Here is a 19,573-nt window from a genome sequence, read left to right on the forward strand (position 1 = left end):
AAATAACCTAAGGAAGGAAGTATTAGGAGACCTGAATGAAAGAAGAGACATACTGTATTGTGTTCCAGGTTCAGATTCAAAACTGTAAAGAATTAATTCTCCCTAAAATAAAGTTATTAATCCACTACAATCGCAATCAAGACACTTAGCATACTTTTTAGTGAAGCTTGACTAACAGGTCTTAAATTTACCAGAGATAAAGTATGAGAGATAGCCTGAAAAAAATATGTAAGGATTATTTTACCTGCATCTTTATAATATGAAAAAGAGATTTGCTACCTCCTTTTCTTTTTTCAGGAAATCACAGACCCTAGGGGTTTAAAAGAAAATTGAACGGACATATGTTTCCATTACACGTTAAAGTTCTTTAAAATGAACATTTCTTTCCTTTAACTGTATTTCGGTTCAACTTGGAGGTTCTCCTCCTTCTAAACGAGGGAAGGACCTCCTGCTTTGCCCATCACAGGGAGGGGGCGGAGCATCCTCTAGAAGCTTGGAAGTGAGCCGGCTCTGGCCAGTCTTGGGGGAGGAGCCGCATTACATACAGACTTCGGAAGCCTCCGCCGAAGAGAGAAGAGAAGAAGCTTGGAGGTAATGGCTGTCGTAAAAAGCTAGTTATTTTCGGAGATTTCTGGGGACTTGGCAGTTAAGGTGAGAAAAGAAGGGACTGCTGCTTTGGAGTCGTGGGAAAGGAGTGTCGTTTTGTGAGAGTCGTTGTTTCTGTGAGGGAATTATATCTGGATTTTGTATTCCTTCCAGATATTTTAAAAGTACACACTTTAAAAGTGGGGGAGGTGATCAGATTACACCTGTGGAAAAAATACTTCATGAGGTTGCAAAAGCTGACTTTCGAATAGGGCATTTTATCTTTCAGTCAAAAAGCAATGGTAACAGAGATAAATGATGAAACAAAACTTGAAAATTAATCTTCCTTACTTTGACAAAAAAAAGATTGTGATAATGCCAAATGAAAAATGAAGTTATTAGTTTGGAGTGTTGGCTTTTTATATTACTTTGGTTGTTGATTGTGTTTCCAACAAATCTTACTGTTTTGGTGGAGTTTGTGTAGTAATAATCTGAAGTAATGTATAACTGCAAATTTAAGTACTTCTGGCAATAAGAAGTTTAGTTTATTGTCAGGGAATACTCAACGTCTTAAGAGGATCGCTTTTTTATGGATGTGCAAAGGACGATCACTGTCTACATCTCTACCTAGCTATCAAAAGAATGATATAGTCCTATTTGTACTGTAATATGAAAAATATTTGTAAGATCATAAACTGAAAAATAATAGACATATTGATGTAATAAAACACAGCAATATATCTAGTAATAAATGTCTAAGGAAAAAAGAGAGGAGATTTTCCACTTCTTTTCCCACATTTCACTTAGCATGAGTAGCTATGTCAGCATAAAAAAAACTGAGATGAGAATTTAAAAACATGGGGGAAAAAAACTACCTGCCAAAAAAAAATGTGTAAACATATAGAAACATGGAAACGTGTTCAAATATGTTGGTGAATAAATGTAATTTAAAATAGTGTATTCTAATATGTACATATATATGAATACATTATTTGAAATTACATATATACACACACACATATATATATGATGAGGGAAAAGTCAAGGGGATTAGACTCAAATGTAAGCAGTAAACAACTCAGGGGTTGGAGAAAGAATGGTGAGTATTTTCTTCTTTAGATTTTATGTACCTTTAGATTTTTTTTGGAAACACATAATGGAGCTGAAAGGGAAAAATCCATTTTGTTACAGACATTTAAATAGATACCCGCACACACTCCATTGTCTTTAGCTGAAGGTGGGTTTTTCTGTGGATCTGAGAAGGCTGGTTATCTGGTTGCTTGTGCGTTTCTTGCAGTTCAAATATTTAGACTATTGTACAGACTTTGGTTCAAGCAGAAGATATTTATTTATATTTTTATGTACTTTTGAGAAATAATTCAAAAAATGTTTAAAGCATATTATGGAATAGTCATGTAGGATAGTACATCCATAATTTTGAATACTGTGCAGCTGTAAAAAGAATAAGCTAATGCAATGAGCTAAATGCAAAAATAAGAAAAGATGTAGAAGGTATACTCTAAAAATAAGCATATTGCAGAATGGCCTGTAATAATATTAGTACATTATATGTAAGAAAATTTTGGAGATATACATGCTACTTTATTAATTGGGGATATATAAGTGTAGTTGGAAACAGAACATTTCAACCTTTTATATATTACATTTCTCCATTTTTAAATCTTATTTTTAAAATAGTAAGCTTGAGTAATTTTCATTGTGAGAAAATGAGAAAAAATTTTAGAAATGTAGAATAATCTTGAAAAGTTATTCACAAAAAGATGATGTAGAAAATATTTATTGATGTGGAAAGTTGTTAAAATATATTCTTAGGAGGGATAAAGGTCTGATTTCAAAAAATATGCATATTTATTAATATGTATAAGAAAAATCTGTTAATATATAGAGCAAACCATTATATTTTGAACATTATTGTGGGGATTTGCTTTTTTTCTTGAAAAAGTGAAAGATGAAGAAAGATATACAGTATGCATGAAAGATATTATAATAACAAACGTTAAAATGAGGAAATATGATCCCATTTTTCTATAACACGCAGACAACTCTTAAGTTAATGAAAAAGTCTAGAAGCCTGAGAAGGCTACTGTCTGGATGGCTCTAGTTCCCACCCTTCCTGACCAAGGACCTGAGTGTCTGCAGTTCTGGTTCTAGTCACAAGATGGCGCTTGCCAGGTGTCCTAAATTCAGGCAACCATTTTCATGAAGTGGACAAAGCAATGAAACGTATTTTCTATTATGAGACAGATTATGAGACAGTATGTAGAGTGTGACTGAGGTTCGCTGAAAAATTGCACATGTATAAAATTAAAAAACACACAAAGACTGATGTGAGAGTTCAAACAGAAAACATTAAACAAAGTAGCTACACAGATTTGGCCTGTAGAAAGGCACAAGGCAATTGTTATTTCCCTTCTTTCCTGTCCCCAAAGCATACTTTTCCCTAGAGGGATGATTTTAGCATGAACCTAATAACATAACTGTGTCACAAAGAACATTTCAAATAACAAGAACAAGAAGAAAAATAAACAAGGCATCTACATCACACATGAGATTTCATCTCACTCCTGTGTTTCAGAATGACATGCCTGCTGAAGTTTTGGTAGGGAAGCTTCTTTACGCCTTTTCCATTTAATTGGTTTGATTCCCTTGGACAGCTTAGGTTAATATCAGAGATGCACATGACCTGGAGAATCTGCATGTGATGCCAGTTGAGCCTCAGAAAGTCAGCGCGACCACAAAAGTGCCGAGCAGGGAGAAGGCTCTGCTGGACAAGCAGTTGGAGTGAGAATAAAAACAACCGGATCACAGGGCCAGACCCTGCACGATCCATGTGACATTGGGTAAGGCTCTTCCCATCTCATGAAATATTTCACATTAAAGACATGTTGAGAACTTGGGGTATAATTTATTTGGCTTCCTGCTTTGCAGCCATAGCATTTTAAAAGTCACATTTCATAGTACAATCATGTTAGGTTGAGAATTTGAGCTACAATTCATTTTGCTCCTGGTTTTGCAGCCGTAATGTTTTGTAATTAAAAGTCATAGCTTCTAGTTTTGGGGTAAATATCTCATGTATTAAAACCATTATGAAGAAATAGTGCAAGAGGCTACTCAGGTGTCTACCAGAGGTTCCAGCCAATGACCTGACTCTACAATCCTTGACACCTTTGCTAGGTTGTCATCACCACGTGCTAGATAGCATAGTTACAAGTATTTCTTAAGACCTGCTTAAGGTCTCACAGCCTTCCTTGAATAGACTTCTGCATACTCTCTTGAATAAGGTTGTTGATGCTGAACCTCACTATCTGTGTCCATGAGATCTTTGGTTGCTTTGGACAGACAGGGCAGCACTAGCAGCTTTGGAAACATTAAAGCCCAGCGTTCCCTCGTGATAACCCAGTGGGATTTAAAAGGCCCAAATTATCCAGGAACACAAATAATTTTCCTGCCACTTCCAAAGCCCCTCCCACATGCATTCCGTTCTTACAGTACAACAGAAATAATAAAGATGTGATATTGGGTTTGTGTTATCATAATTCTTCTCTGTTTTCCTTCCCCTCCCCCAAAAGATGTCCATGTCTCCAACCTCCTCTGTCTGATATGCACTACTTATTTTTCTGATTCGTGTCTTGCCTCCATCCTCATTGTCCACGTTCTTTCTGCTTAAGAGGGTAAACTTCTTATCTGATCCCTTTTCTTTTTTGCCGTATTTCAGTCTAATCCAGTTATCGCCCATTGAAAACACTTTAGTCAAGCTACTTTGTGAAGTTTCAGAGGTTAAGAAGAGGCTACAGCAGGTGAGAGCCGTTTACTAACCCTAATGCAATAAAGTTAAGGGCTCTTCAAAAACACTGATTTTCTAGAAAACCAGGCAGCTAGAACCAGACCAGGGTCCTGAGGAATGTTCCAGCACAGTGTGTGTCTGTTGATTGAGTTCTTGTCTATATCCCAGTGCACTAACTGAACATGTGCAAATTCAGTTTCTCTGTGGTTAAATTAGGACTTCTTTTCCCCCTTTTCCCTCCTTCTTGTCTCATCGGTCTCTCACTACACACTTAGACAGCTACTAAACTCTTTTTTTTTTAATCATTGTACCATTAAATGTGGTTTAATATTTAGACACCCTAGGTTAATGTCAGAGATGCTTGTGAGTCATGCATGTTTCTTAACTGTGCTATCTAGTATGGGGACATGACAAGTTAGCATAGTTATCAAGGATTTGAAAATTTTCTCTCCACTGAGCTAGTAAAAGTCTCAAACCCACAGCTGTCTGCCTGCCTGCCTGCCTGTTTGAACACGTCAAAAACGTAACTCTGTCATAATGCCTCTGTGACAAAACCCAAGGCTAGACATTGGGTTCTACAGACAGAAATCCATATCGCCTCACCAAAGAAACTTTGGTGTCCTTTACTCAGATTGGTTAACGGAATAATTTTGATCCAGCCTGACCTTTCTGTTATATGTGTCTGGAAGAATGATGGCTTCTTTCTTTAGAGCCCCTGATGCAGACAGTTTTCTTTCTCTCTGTTTGTTAATCACAGGAAGAGCTGTGTCATACTGCAGCTCTGTTTCTCTAACCTGAATTAGTCAGAGGTGGCAAGAGACAGGAGTTGTGTTTACTTGTTCACTGTGATGATGGATGGGGTTGTGAGGGCCTCACCAACTTTACCTACACTTTATAATTTTTTGTGTTTGAATTAGCATAACATTATCTTAAGAGAACTAACCCTCAGAATGATCCACTGGCAGTATGTAGGTTTTGGCACTTCCTGGGAAACAACACCCCTAGGTTAAAGGCAATAAAAATCTAAATTTAACTCTTAATTTCTTGAATATTTTGTGAACAAAAAAGCTCAATAAAAGAGGATATTGAATTAGAAATTGCAAACAACAAAAGTACAAGAACAAGAAGTTGCCAATTGTAAATGAGGATAAGATGAAATGGGCATTTCCCTGCATAACAAATGATTTTCAGTCGTTGTACTGCCAGGACCCTGCAACACAAAAGAGACAGATCGTAACTACTCCATGGCTAAGTGAAACTATAATGCAGATATGGTCAGTGCAAGAGCATAGTGCAGAAATATATATATATTTTAAACTTTTTGGGTTTTAGTTATTTATTTATTTATTTATTTATTTATTTATTTATTTATGGCTGTGTTGGGTCTTCGTTTCTGTGCGAGGGCTTTCTCTAGTTGCGACAAGTGGGGGCCACTCTTCATCGTGGTGCGCGGGCCTCTCATTATCGCGGCCTCTCTCGTTGCGGAGCGCAGGCTCCAGACGCGCAGGCTCAGTAGTTGTGGCTCACGGGCCTAGTTGCTCCGCGGCATGTGGGATCTTCCCAGACCAGGGCTCGAACCCGTGTCGCCTGCATTGGCAGGCAGATTCTCAACCACTGCGCCACCAGGAAAGCCCAGAAATATATTTTTTAATTTGTGTGAGAGGTGGAGAGTTATAGATAAGTACGGTAATTATTGAAAATTGTTGTGGTTCACCAGTGTGTTCACCAGGAGGGACATATGTTGACACTCACTGGAGGTTACATTGACTAATTCCCCTACAATCTGAAGGTGAATGACATCATCCTTGGTTCTACTCAAGAGACAGGATTCCAAGCCCAGGAGGCAGTGAGTACTGGTGGAGAGAGAACACATCTTTCTGTTTGGGATTCTGATAAGACTTTGGCTTTGATTTTGTTTTGCCCTCTTCCCAGCTTTGTGACCTTGCACATACGTGAGCAAGAGTGCCCATTTCCTCACTCTCTTGTCAACTCTCCATTGTATCATTTTTTGGCCTTATTATAAGTCAAATTAGGTAGAAAGGTGAAATCTCATTGCTGTCTATGTTTACATCTCTTTATTAGGGGAGGTGAGTATCTTTATGGATTGTTTAGTTTTAATTTTTATTTTGGATGTTTGGGTTTTGAGGAGCCCCACTGAATAGCACCTCCTTTTCTCCACTGAACAAATTGAACAAACTGATATAAAACAAACGAAGTTGCAGATGGAAGCCTAAACGTCAGCTTTACTACAAGGTGAAGGTAAGTTGCAGGGCATTGATTATTGTGAGTCAAGCGGGCTTTAAAACAACAAATTTAAACAATTTTACCAGACAGCCTGGAGGTTTGCAACTGTACAAGGACAGAGATACCCATGCAGAGATGTAGTTGCACTGCATGAGCTTGCTCACAGGAAAGTAAATGTTGGGAGTGGGTAAGAATTTTTCCCTCAGAATATTGTGAATTGTCTATTTATGTCCCTTGCTCATTTTTTTACCTCACTTTTTTTCCTTATTAATTTGTAAGAGCTACTTTAGAGCTATTTTTTTAATGGAAAACAGTTTGTCAAGTTTATTCTTATGTTTTCAACTTTGCTTTATAGTGTTTTTTTACCATAAGTAGTTTTTTTTTCAGTTTTAGTATATTCAGATACATATCTCTCATATTTCTCTTCATTAAGGATTTTGGTTGATGTTTTGTGTTTTAATAAATGACTTTACTTGAAAAAAACTGAAACTTTCTGAAGGATGAAGGGGACAAACTGAGTAAAAAAGAGACATATCATGTCCCAGGGCCAGAAGAATTAAAATTGTAGAGATTTAATTCTCCACACAATAATGTATTAATTCACTACAGTCACAAACAAGGACTTTTGTGTGGTCTTTTAGTGGACCTTGACCAGCTGAGTCTTAAAATAATTTGTAGAAATGTTACCAGAAAAGGCAAGAAAAATATGTAAGAGATATTTTCAACTGGGTCTTTACTATATGATAAAGGGATTTGCTATTTCTCTTCAGGAAATCACCTACCCCTGTGGTTTGAATGGAAATGAAAGAGACACATGTTGCCATTTCTCTTTCAAGCCCTTTAAAAATGAACGTTTTTCCCCTTTAAGTGAATTTCAGTTAACTTGGCGATTCTCCTCCCTCTAATTGAGGGAAAGGCCCCCTGCTTTCCCCATCACAGGGAGGGGGGCGGAGCATCCTCTGAGAAGCTTGGATGTGAGCTGTGCCTGGCCACTCTTGGGGGAGGGGCTACATTTCACGAGGCTGCAGCTGACAAGAAGCTTCAAGGTAATGGCTGTCTTAAAGCTAGTTTTTTTCTGGGAATTTCTTCGGGCTTTAGTGTTACGGTGAAAAGAATAGAGACTGTTGCCTGGGAGAGGTGGGAATAGAATATAGTTTGGGGGAAATTCCTGTTACTGTGACAGAATCAGTCCCCTGGAAAATTCAGTTTCTCCCGATATTTTTTGAAGTCCACAGTGTGGGAATGGGCGATCAGATTACAGCATCTAAATTAAGACTTAAGTGAGGCATGCTGTTCATGTTAATTTTTTACATGGCATTCCATGTTTCTATCTTCGTTACAGTTTTTATTATATTTAAACATTTATTATTCTACAAAAAAATAACTGATAGAAAAATGTAACCATAAAAAGTGCTTGGCACATACAACCACAAATATAAATGTACAACGAACGTGGAAGGGATTCAGATATGCTGTTGAGTGATAACATTTGTAAAAAAATATGTGCATTTTTCTTACAGAGGGAACTAGATTCCCATGTTAATAGTCAGCATCTCTGGAGTGTTCAGATTTCTGGGGATTTCAAAATATATTTTAACCAGTTTCAGCATTTTTAGAACTGTTTTATTCCATGATAATTTTTATAATTAGTAGAGCAAAATGAAGCTGAAACAAATTGTACCCATTTGGTTTTAGACACATAAGCATTCACAGACAAACACAGACATTCAGACATACGCCCCCCCCCCCCACCCCCGCCAGTCTTTTGCCGATAGTGGAAATTTTCCTGGACCTGATCAAGCGCGTAGCCTGTTTGCTGTGTTGGCTACACCCTGCCTGTGTCCTCCTTGCAACTCATTCTTTCAGACCACAGGTATGGCCATGGTCAGCAATAACCATTTTTCTATATCTTTTAAGTTTAAGAGTGAGACAGAGAGAGGATTTGGTTTATTTCTACTAGCAGTTTTGAAAGTATTATGTGATGTGGTGCATCCATACAACTACAATTGAACGTTAAATAGCTGACAAAAGTATGAAAATGTAGCGATTTGAAAAGATGTCTGAGAAGTAGTACTAGCTGAAAAATGCAAATTGCAGAATGGCAAACACCATATTAGGTCATTTAAAGATAGAGGACTGTGTTAATACAATACGTGTAACAACATCAGAAAAAATAGAAGGGTACCTACACTAAATGGGATTATTTGTATAGTGTGAGAGACAGGACAGTCCTTACTATCTCTATTTTAAAATAATTCTTAACGCATATTTAGTCATTTCTTAACAACATCAGAAAAAAAGTTTGAGGTAAAATGTTACAAATTAGGGGGAAAATTACATTTGAAGTGATTGAAACAAAGTTACATTGAAAATACTTATTAATATGGAAAAATTTTCAAACTGTGCGCTTGAGCACGGTAAAAAGCTGGTTTGAAATTATATATATTCATGTATATATGTAAAGAAAAATATTGAAAGATACTCAGGAAATAATAATATTGATCATTTTTCCAGAATTATACTTTCTTTTTAAAAATCTTATCTTTTCAATTTTCAGTAAGCATGCAATTTTTTTGTCAGACCATTGCAACTAAAGACATTAGCATTCCATTTTTTGTGTGATGCATAACAAAACTCTAAATTTGAGTATGGTATATTCTAGAAGCCTGAGAAAATTGCTGGCTTGCCAGGATGTAAGTTCCCACCCTTCTCCCTTAAGAAGGCTCTAGTATTAACAGGATGCAGCTCTGGTACTGGTCACAAGATGGCGCTTGTAGGGTTTTCCATGTTTTCTCTAGGCAACTATTTTTATGAAGTAAGGAAACAATGCCATGAAATATATTTTATGTTAGCAGACTATCAGACAACATGTAGAATGTGATTGTAGTTCCATTGAAAAAATTGTACATGCCTAGAAGAAAAAGCCCTACACGAGGACTGATGTGGGAACCCAAACAGAAACATTTTGAAAACAAAGCTACACAGATTTGGCCTATAGAAGAAACAAGTCAATTGTTATTTCCCTTCTTTCCTGTCCCCAAAGCATACTTTTCACTAGAGGGATGATTTTAGCATGAACCTAATAACATAACTGTGTCACAAAGAACATTTCAAATAACAAGAACAAGAAGGAAAATAAGGCATCTACATCACACATGAGATTTCATCTCATTCCTGTGTTTCAGAATGACATGCCTGCTAAAGTTTTGGTAGGGAAGCTTCTTTATGTCTTTTCCATTTAATTGGTTTGATTCCCTGTCTCCTTTTGGACAGCTTAGGTTAATATCAGAGATGCACATGACCTGGGGAATCTGCATGTGATGCCAGTTGAGCCTCAGAAAGTCAGCGCGACCACAAAAGTGCCGAGCAGGGAGAAGGCTCTGCTGGACAAGCAGTTGGAGTGAGAATAAAAACAACCGGATCACAGGGCCAGACCCTCCACAATCCACGTGACATTGGGTAAGGCTCTTCCCATCTCATGTTAAAACATGGTTAAATTGAGAATATGGAGTGCAATTTGTTTTTTTTTTTTTCTGAAAAGATGAATTTTTTTTATTTTTTTATTTATTTAACATCTTTATTGGAGTATAATTGCTTTACAATGGTGTGTTAGTTTCTGCTTTATAACAAAGTGAATCAGCTATACATATACATATATCCCCATATCTCCTCCCTCTTGGGAGGGAGATGCAATTTGTTTCGATTCTGGTCCAGTGACCATACTTTTTAAATGAAAACCACGGATTCTAAGCAGGAAAGAATTAAATGTGTTAAGCGCCTATGAAGAAATAATACAGAAGACACAGGACGCAGCCCCAGTCCAGGTTGCACTGCCCTTCTGTGCCCCAAGGCCCGCACTGGCCATCTAAGGAGAGCCACTGGCTGTGATCGCCACTAGGTAGTATATTTCTGTGCTTTGAAGATAAAGCAGAAGTCTTCTTTAAAAAGAAAAAGAAGTTATGCAAATGAGTATGATGATGTCTACTTATGGAAGACTTGCAGGTCCCAGCCAACTGCCTGACTCTCAATAAATCCTTGAAAACTACCCTATCCAATAAGTAGCCATGACAGCCATTCCAAATATCTGACTCCTAAGCTCATCCTCTTAATGAGGTCATTGTGTTGTTGTCTGAATCCAAGAGACACAAACCCCAGTATCTGTGTCTTGCTGCCTAGATAGGGCAGCACTGATAACTTTAAAAGTTTAAAAGATCACCCTAGAATTAACCTCAAGAGGCCCCAAAATACCAAAACACCCAATAACAGCAATGGTGTCCCTGATGCATTTCATTCCTCAACACTCCCCTTTCTGAAGCTCCCACCATACACACACTCATTCATTCCTTATATTTAATAGCTATAATAGGCCTACATACAGGGACATTATAGAACTATTTCTTGTATTTTTAAATATATTTACCCAACCACAGTATGTTTCTTTGGTGCCCAGTATTTATTCATCTTTTTGTCTGTCTTCACCATTTTTATTTTCCACCTTCCTTCTTTGACAGAGAGATCCCTTTGCTTATTCTCTTTTTTCTTTCCTGTTTCTTTGAGTATTGCTCATTCAGAATTGTTTATTCAAGCTTCCTTGCAAGTTTTCAGGAGGATATGTATAAGCACAGAAGGGGGAAACTACTTAGTAGCCCTAAGGCAATAGATGCCTGTAAAATCACTGTGTTTGTGGTTAACCAGTCAGTCATATACAGACCAATGACCTAAGGATTTTTCTAGATGATTTGGAGTTCACTGGTTGATTCCCAGTCTATATCTAGATGTACCAGTCAATCACATGCACATTTATATCTTCAATGGCTCATTTTGAAATCTTTTCTTCTTTTCCCCTTCCTTCTTATGTTCATATCTACTCCTTGCTACACGCTTAGACTGTTACTGAACTTTTAAAAATTATTTTAACCTTGTAATATATTTTGATATCTGGTAGTTCCAGTGGTCCCTTTAGTGAGCTATTAAAGTTAGAACTCAGTCCGAAACCCATGTCTGAATATCTGTTTGAGAACTTCTAACACATAACAAGCTTGGCATAAAGCTTGTCTGAGAAATTCTGAAGTTTAGACAGTATATCTTTAACAGTCTCTCATATCTCCTCACTAAAGAACTGATAAGTACCTTTATTCAGAGTGCTGACAGGAATAATTTTGGTCCAGCGTGGATCTTTCTTTTCCTATGGGTGTCTCAGAGGCTGGTGGGGGTGGAGGGTGCAGTGAGAAAGGGATTCCCTTTACCTTTAAATTCCCCAAGGCAGATACAATGAAGGTCTTTCTCTTTGCTTGATAATCCTCTGAAGAACACTACAGCCTAGTCTATCTACTTGAATACTCAGAGTGTAATAAAGTTTTATTTTTTTATTTTTTTTTAAGTTTATTCTTTTTATATAAATTTATTTATTTTACTTATTTATTTTTGGCTGCGTTGGGTCTTTGTTGCTGTGCATGGGCTTTCTCTAGTTGCGGCGAGCGGGGGCTACTCTTGGTTGCAGTGCGCAGGCTTCTCATTGCGGTGGCTTCTCTTGTTGCGGAGCACGGGCTCTAGGTGCATGGGCTCAGTAGTTGTGGCACACGGGCTCAGTAGTTGTGGCTCGCGGGCTCTAGAGTACAGGCCTAGTAGTTGTGGCACACGGGCTTAGTTGCTCCGTGACATGTGGGATCTTTCCGGACCAGGGCTCAAACCCGTGTCCCCTGCATTGGCAGGCGGATTCTCAACCACTGTGCCACCAGGGAAGCCCTGTAATAAAGTTTATTTGCTGTGTGCTGTGATGATGACGTTGTGGGGTCCTCATCAACCTTTCTTTCATTTTATTTCTTTTAATGTTTCCCATTCCATCATCCTGACTCTTGAATTCCTAGCAGCTTCATCCATGGGCACTGTATAGGTTTTAGCATTACTTGGGAAATACAAAAATCTCCAAACATGGCAGGTTTATCTTCTTGTGACCTCTAGATCACTGGTTGGTGTTTTTTTTTTCCCAATCATGTGTACATACATTTGACCAGAGATTATTGTGTCCCTTTGGCCCTGGCAGTGATTCACTATCTGGCTTGCCTTTTTCTTACCTGGAATGCTCATCCTTAGTAAGTTTTCTTCTGATACTCTTCTGCTTTAGGTGGGCTGACATTCGGCCAGTGAACATTAATAATAAGATCTTAACTTTGTTTACAGGCAGTTTCAACTGTTTGTGCCTGTGCCTTAGGGGTCATTGAATATTTCGAATATCCATTAAGAATCTAAAATTTCTTTCTTTAACTATGCTTATGGCCCCCTTGTGGTTTTGGGGAGTATTCTAAATGGATCATTTCTACTCTTTTATATGGACCTCACACACTAAAAATATTGGCATTTGTTTATTCTGTAACCATTCTGTCTCTCTTATGTTATTTGGCTTCTACTTTCTTACTGGGGACATATTCTTAACCAGATCTCTGTCTCCAGATTATAGCGCTTTGACTTCTCCTTCCTGTCCTTCTACTCATAAAGTTGAATAGCACGCATCAAAAGTCAGGTGCTTAGGTGCCCCCCGCAACATTTTTAAAACAAACTCAGAAGTAGAGGTTAATGAAAGTTAGTTAAAACATGGAAGCAACCTAAATGTCCATCGCCAGAGGAATGGATAAAGAAGATGTGGTACATATATACAATGGAATACTACTCAGCCATAAAAAAGAAGGAAATAATGCTATTTGCAGCAACATGGATGGACCTAGAGATGGTCATACTGAGTGAAATAAGTCAGACAGAGGAAGACAAGTGTCATATGATATCACTTATATGTAGAATCTAAAAAAAGATACAGATGGACTTATTTACAAAACAGAAACAGACTCACAGACACAGAAAACAAATTTATGGTTACCAAAGGGGAAGGGTGGGAAGAAGGGGTAAATTAGGAGTTTGGGATTAACATATACACACTACTATATATAAAATAGATAATCAACAAGGATCTACTGTATAGCACAGGGAACTCTACTCAATATTCTGTAATAACCTATATGGGGAAAGAATCTGAAATAGAATGGATATATGTGTATGTATAACTGAATCACTTTACTATACACCTGAAACTAATACAACATTGTAAATCAACTATACTCCAATATAAAATAAAAATTAAAAAAATAAAGATGCTAAGCATAACAAAAAATATATAAAGAAGTTAAACAAATTGAATATCTAATATATTCTTTGTACACTCCAGAGGATATTTTTACACATACCTGTGGAACTCACAACCTCCTTTGGCAATCACTGGCCAAAAGTAGAAACAAAATTCCTGTGTGTATCCCCATTACTCTCACTGTAAAATTCCAACTTCTTAGATAGGTCATATTCTGATTGGATGCCTGTTTAAGACTTAGGTTTATTAAGGTATAATTTACATAGAGTTAAATTCACTCTTTTAGGTATATAATTTGATGAGTTTTGACAAACATATACAGTCATGTAATAACCAGTACAGTCAAGGTATAGAATATTTCCATAACTCCAAAATGTTCCTTCTTGCCTGACTGTAGTCAGTACTCTCTCTCAACCCCAATTCCTAGCAACCAGTGGTCTGATTCCTGTCCCTATAGTTTTTCATTTTCCAGAATGTCATATAAATGGAATCATACAATATCTAGCCTTTTGCACCTGGCTTCTTTTACTTAGCATAACGTTTCTGATATTTACCCATGTTGGTGCATGTATTAGTAGTTTATTCCTTATTATAGCTTACAGGTATTCTGTCATTTTACAATTTCTGTATCCACTCACCAGTAGATTTATAGTTTATGCTGATTATGATTAAAGTTGTTATAAACGTTCCAGACAGATCTTTGTACATAAGTTTCATTTCTCTTGGGTAAGTACCCAAGGAATGGGATTTCTGGGTTTTTGGTAAGTGTATGTCTATATTAGAAACTGCCAAACTGTTTTCTAAAGTAGCTGTGATATTTTGTATTTCCACCAATAATGTATAAGTTCCAGTAGCTCTGCATCATTGCAAGCAGTTGATATTGTCAGATTTTTTCTCTTTTTAATATTAGCCATTTTTATAAAGGTGTTAGTGGTGTCTCATTGTAGTTTTACTCACATATCTTTAATTACTAATAGTGTTGAGCATTATTTAATGTGTTCAATTGATGTTTATATATTTTCTTTGATGCAGATCTATCTAAATTAGTTGTCTATTTTTTAAATTGGGCTGCTAATCTTATTATTGAATTGTAAGAGTTCTTTATATATTCTGGATACATTTTTTTTAATCGGATACTTGTTTTGCAAATATATTCTCCCACTCCGGATTTTCATTTTATTTTTTGAAGAGCAGAAGTTTTCAAGTCAAATTTATGAAATTTTTTTATGGTCCATGCTTTTTGTGTTCTAATAAATCTTTGCCTAAATGAAACTCTCAAAGATTTTCTGCATTGTTTTCTTCTAGGAATTTCATAGTTTTTGCTTTTATATTTAAGTCAGTAATTCATTTTGAGTCAATTTTTGTATATGGTCTTATCTAAGAGTTCAGAGTGAATATTTTTGCCCATAATGTCCAATTTTCCCAGCACTATTTGTTGAAAAGACCATTATTTCTCCATTTAATTACCATTGTCAGAAATCTGTAGACCATATTTGCTGGTCTATTTGTATTTTCTTTATCTATATGTCTATTCTGTGCCAAATAATACACTGTTTTGATTACTATAGTCTTGATATCAGGTAGCGTGAGTCTTCCAACTTTGTATTTCCTTCTCAAAATTGTTCTGGCTGTTCTACTAGTTCCTTTGCTTTTCCATATACATTTTAGAGATACCTTCTCAATTTCTACAGAAATCCTGCTGGGATTTTGATTGAGATTGCAATGATTCTATAGATATGTTTGGGGAGAAGTTACATCCTAAAAATAGTTCACCTCTCAGTCAGTGAACTTGATGTATTTCTCCATTTATTCAGCTCTTCCTTAATTTCTCTCACCATTTTTTTGAAGTCCTCAGCATGCAAATCATGCACATATTTGTTAGATGTATTCTAACAGTATTTCCTGGGTTTTGATGATATAATAAATGGTACTTTGCTAAACTTCAACTTCCAAATTTTATTGTATAGAAACAAATTATGTTAGCCTTATATGCAATTATACTGATAAACTTACGTATTAGGTCTAGTAGCTTTTTTTTCTATTGGTAAATTCATTGGGATTTTCTGCATAGATCATCATGTTGTCTGCAATTAAAAACAGTTTTATTTCTTCCTTTCCAATCTGCATGGCTTTAATTTATTTTTCAGGTGTTATTTATTGGTTAGGATCTCCAATATAATGTTGAATAGAAGTGGTGAAAGCAGGCACCCATGCCTTGTTCCTGATTTTAGGGGAAAAGCGTTCCATGTTTCACCATTAAGTGTGATTTTAACTTTAGGTTTTTTATAGATAACCTTGATCAGGTTGATTGAGATCCCTTTAAATCCTAGTTTGCCAAACATTTTTATCATGAATGTCTGTGGAATTATATCAAATGCTTTTTCTGCATCAATTGAGACATTCTCTATTTTTCTTCTTTATTTAGTCTGTGATATGGTGAGTTACATTGATTGATTGGCAAATATATAACCATCCTTACACTTCCAGGATAAACACCATTTATTCATAATATTTTATCCTTTTTCTATACCATTGGATTTTTTCTGTATCATTTTCTATGTAATTCTATATCATTTCTGTATCTGTATCATTGGATTTGTGTCTTTGTTTCTGAGGCATATTGATCTGTAATTTTCTTTATTGTTATATTTTTTTCTAGTATGAGGTTAATGCTGCTATCATAAAATACGTTGGAGATTGTGTCCTCCTTTTCTCACTTCATTATCATCTGGCTTGCATAACAAACTTTATTTTGCTTAGAGTGCAGCCTGAATGCCAGAGGATTTTTCCCAATGGTCTTTCTCCGTCCTAAATTTTCAGCAGTCCCTTTACACCTGTGTCACTGGTTAGGGAGCGTGGTGTCTCTCTTCATGCTCTTGCCTGTTTTGCAGCAGTGGGCCTCTGTTATTAGGTGCTAGGCTCGTGGTGAGGCAAGGGGTGTTCTCTGTTTTTCTGTCTAACCTCAACCTTAGAGAGGCACTATGTACCTAGACCTGGTGGTTGCACTTTCTCAGCATTCTTTCCTCCAAATGTCAGCTAGCCTCTGATTTACATCTGGGGTTGACCTTTGGTGGGAGTTATATTCTTGCCCCTTCCTCAGCAGTAGCTCACCACTGCTTTTTACTCATATAGGATCCTGGACTCAAAGGTTTCCTGCTCCTTCTCAAGGGCAGAGGTTTTTTGCTTTTACTGCTCCCCAGTAGCTATGGATTTCTGCCTTTGTCTTGGGGATGGGAGGGTTTCCTATCTCCCCCTCCCCAGGAAGGTGGCTTCTGCTTTTCCCCTAGTGACTTAAGGCTTTTGCTTCCCATGATTGAAGGGTTTGAATTAGTGTGTGGGGCTACGTGTCTGTCTGCCAGCAACAGCTGATTGCCTCCTGCATACCTGAACACTGACATGGGTTCTTTTTGGTCTTCTGCATTGTCCCCAGTCATGTTTATGTGCTTCTGGTTAAGGACTGTGAAAAATAACTTAGCAGTGAGTGTATAGGTGTCTTGGGTGCCACATATTCCAAACTACTGACACACTAGCCCATTAAAAGTTTAAGAATTTAAAAATTCATTAAGCTTTCAGCTGATTTTTTTTTTTACCTGCTTGTGTGACAGCTACTTCTGTCTCCATGCTTTGCCAAAGGGGCTGGTTACCCTTTGGAATTCATTTTACCTCAGTTCTGTGATGAGCTCAAGGGATATTATAGTTTTGTAGATTATTTAGATTTTTGTCATTAAGTTATGGGTGACATTCTTTTACAGCTTTTTATATCCTAATTTGAAATGGAACTGATGCTTTCTAATAATATATGTATGGGTGTTATTTTTGTTTTCTTTGTTATTAAATGTGCTTTAGGAAGAAGCAGAATATTTCTAAAGCATACTTACAAGAGTTGATTTTTATATACTAGTTATTAAATTTTTCCATTTAAATTTTTATTTTTTAATTATTATACATTAAAATCATACTTTAAAGTATCATACATAATATATGACTTTTTGTATGCACTTCTTTGGATTTTACACATGTATAAATTCATATAATCACTATCACAGTCAGGATATGGAAGATTCCATCACCCCAACAACTTCCTGTGCTATCCCTGTATAGTCACACCCTCTCCCTACCTGTAACCCCTAGCAGCCACTGATCATGTCACTATACTTTGCTCTTTTTGAAAATGTCACATAAATGTAATCATACAGTATTGTGGTAGACACACCCTAGGTGACCCACTCCCTTGTGTAGTTCCCTCCCCTTAGGTATGTCCAGAACCTGTGACTTGCTTCCAATCAATAGAATTTGGCACAAGTGATGGGATGTCACTCCCATAATTATGTTATAAAAGACTAATTTATGTTAAATTAGATACAGGATTCTCTTTTAAGTTGCAGTGACTCCCAGTACGTAACTATTTCAAATTCATTAATTAATTCACCATTCATCCAGCCCACATTTTTAGAGCATTTTTCATTTGTGATGAGGTAGGTTCAGTGTGTTTTAATGATTAAAAGCATGGACTCTGGAGTCGAAGTACCGGATTCAAATCCCATATGCCCAGTAGTCTCTAGATATCCTCGTAAAAGTTAATTAGCCTCTCTACTGCCTCATCTACAAAGTGGTAATATTCAGAATACCCACCTAACAAGATTTTGTGAGAATCGAGGAAGATAGTGTATACAGAGCACTTGGCAGAGTGCCTGGAACATGGTAAGAAAACGCTTTTGGTTTCTATCATCTTTGTCATTATTATTAATAATATTACTCTTGTTATGCAGAATGAGTTGGGTATAGTTCTCCTACATGAAATAGCCATCTGGTTATTAAATGAAATAATAGGCCAAGTGCTGGGAACAGTGCCTGGCATATGGAAAACTTTATAGGTATTAGATATTATTATATTTATAATTATTATCTATCTTCATTAAGATAATAGTAGTAGTAGTATTAGCATTAATTATTATTGGATATCATTCCTCTCCCCCTCCTTCTACAGAACAATGAAATATAAAATATTGTCCAAGGAATTAATCTTTTACTTTGCATTTTGTTTGGAAAATGGTGTGGTGGTGTAGTATTTCCTGATTTATGTGCAATATAGAAAATAGACAAAATAAACACAGCAAAGTATAATTTTAATGTAATGACCATATTTTATGTGCATTTGGTTTTTCCCAAACATGTGAAATAAGAAGACAGAAAGAAATATTATGTTATAAAATATATAATTGAATATATCTCTTCATTTAAATAAATCCATATTTACACTAGCCTGATAATCCTCTTTAAATTATGTAATAATACTTTGAAAGCTTTGAAAAGATTAATTCTATAATAAGAAAATTATTTTTGTTGGTGATTGTATATAAGATCAACTTTTTTTTTCTACGACTAGAAAGAGAGACTGGAAAACACAGTGACCTAGGTAAGATAGAACCTTATTGTTCCACTGGGTTAAAGTGATTGGAATGGGGTGGACCCATTATTCAGAGGTTCAGGATCTTTCATCCCTAATGAGTTACATCCATTTTCTAAGTCACTTCTTGGTCCAGAATGGCTGTCCAAATTCTGTCATGGTCAAATTCTAGGGGGGGAAGTCAGAGAAAGAGGGAAAATGAAAAAAAAAATAAAGCCCAAGAGGACTGTTTACCCCCTTTGGAGGTACCTTCTCTAGAATCTTCACAACTATTTCTGTTTATATTCTTTGGCAAGAACTTCCAGCACATGGCCATGGCTCTTTGTTAGGGAGTCTGGGAAAATAAATATTTTAAGAGTTTACACTGCCACCCTGAATGCAACTGGGGTTCTGTTAA

General features: G+C 36.5%; 1 protein-coding gene across 16 annotated transcripts in view; it reads left to right on the forward strand.

Annotated features, from left to right (window-relative positions):
• Window positions 1–523: 523 nt before the first annotated feature.
• The window catches only part of PWWP3B (PWWP domain containing 3B), a 112,397-nt gene continuing 93,347 nt past the window's right edge, over window positions 524–19,573 (forward strand). For 5 of the 16 annotated variants that reach the window (XR_009698895.1, XR_009698894.1, XR_009698896.1 and 2 more), the window contains exons 1-3: window positions 572–651; window positions 3,261–3,446; window positions 9,908–10,093. The gene's annotated coding sequence lies outside the window, so the exon portion shown is untranslated. Of the gene's footprint in view, window positions 652–3,260; window positions 3,447–4,321; window positions 4,404–6,209; window positions 6,237–6,477; window positions 6,650–7,517; window positions 7,681–8,395; window positions 8,508–9,907; window positions 10,094–19,573 lie in introns of those variants that run through there. The other 11 variants (XM_061178070.1, XM_061178066.1, XM_061178076.1 and 8 more) reach the window with 11 other exon arrangements.

Source organism: Eubalaena glacialis, chromosome X (assembly GCF_028564815.1).
Source record: "Eubalaena glacialis isolate mEubGla1 chromosome X, mEubGla1.1.hap2.+ XY, whole genome shotgun sequence".
Taxonomy (NCBI): Eukaryota; Metazoa; Chordata; class Mammalia; order Artiodactyla; family Balaenidae; genus Eubalaena; species Eubalaena glacialis.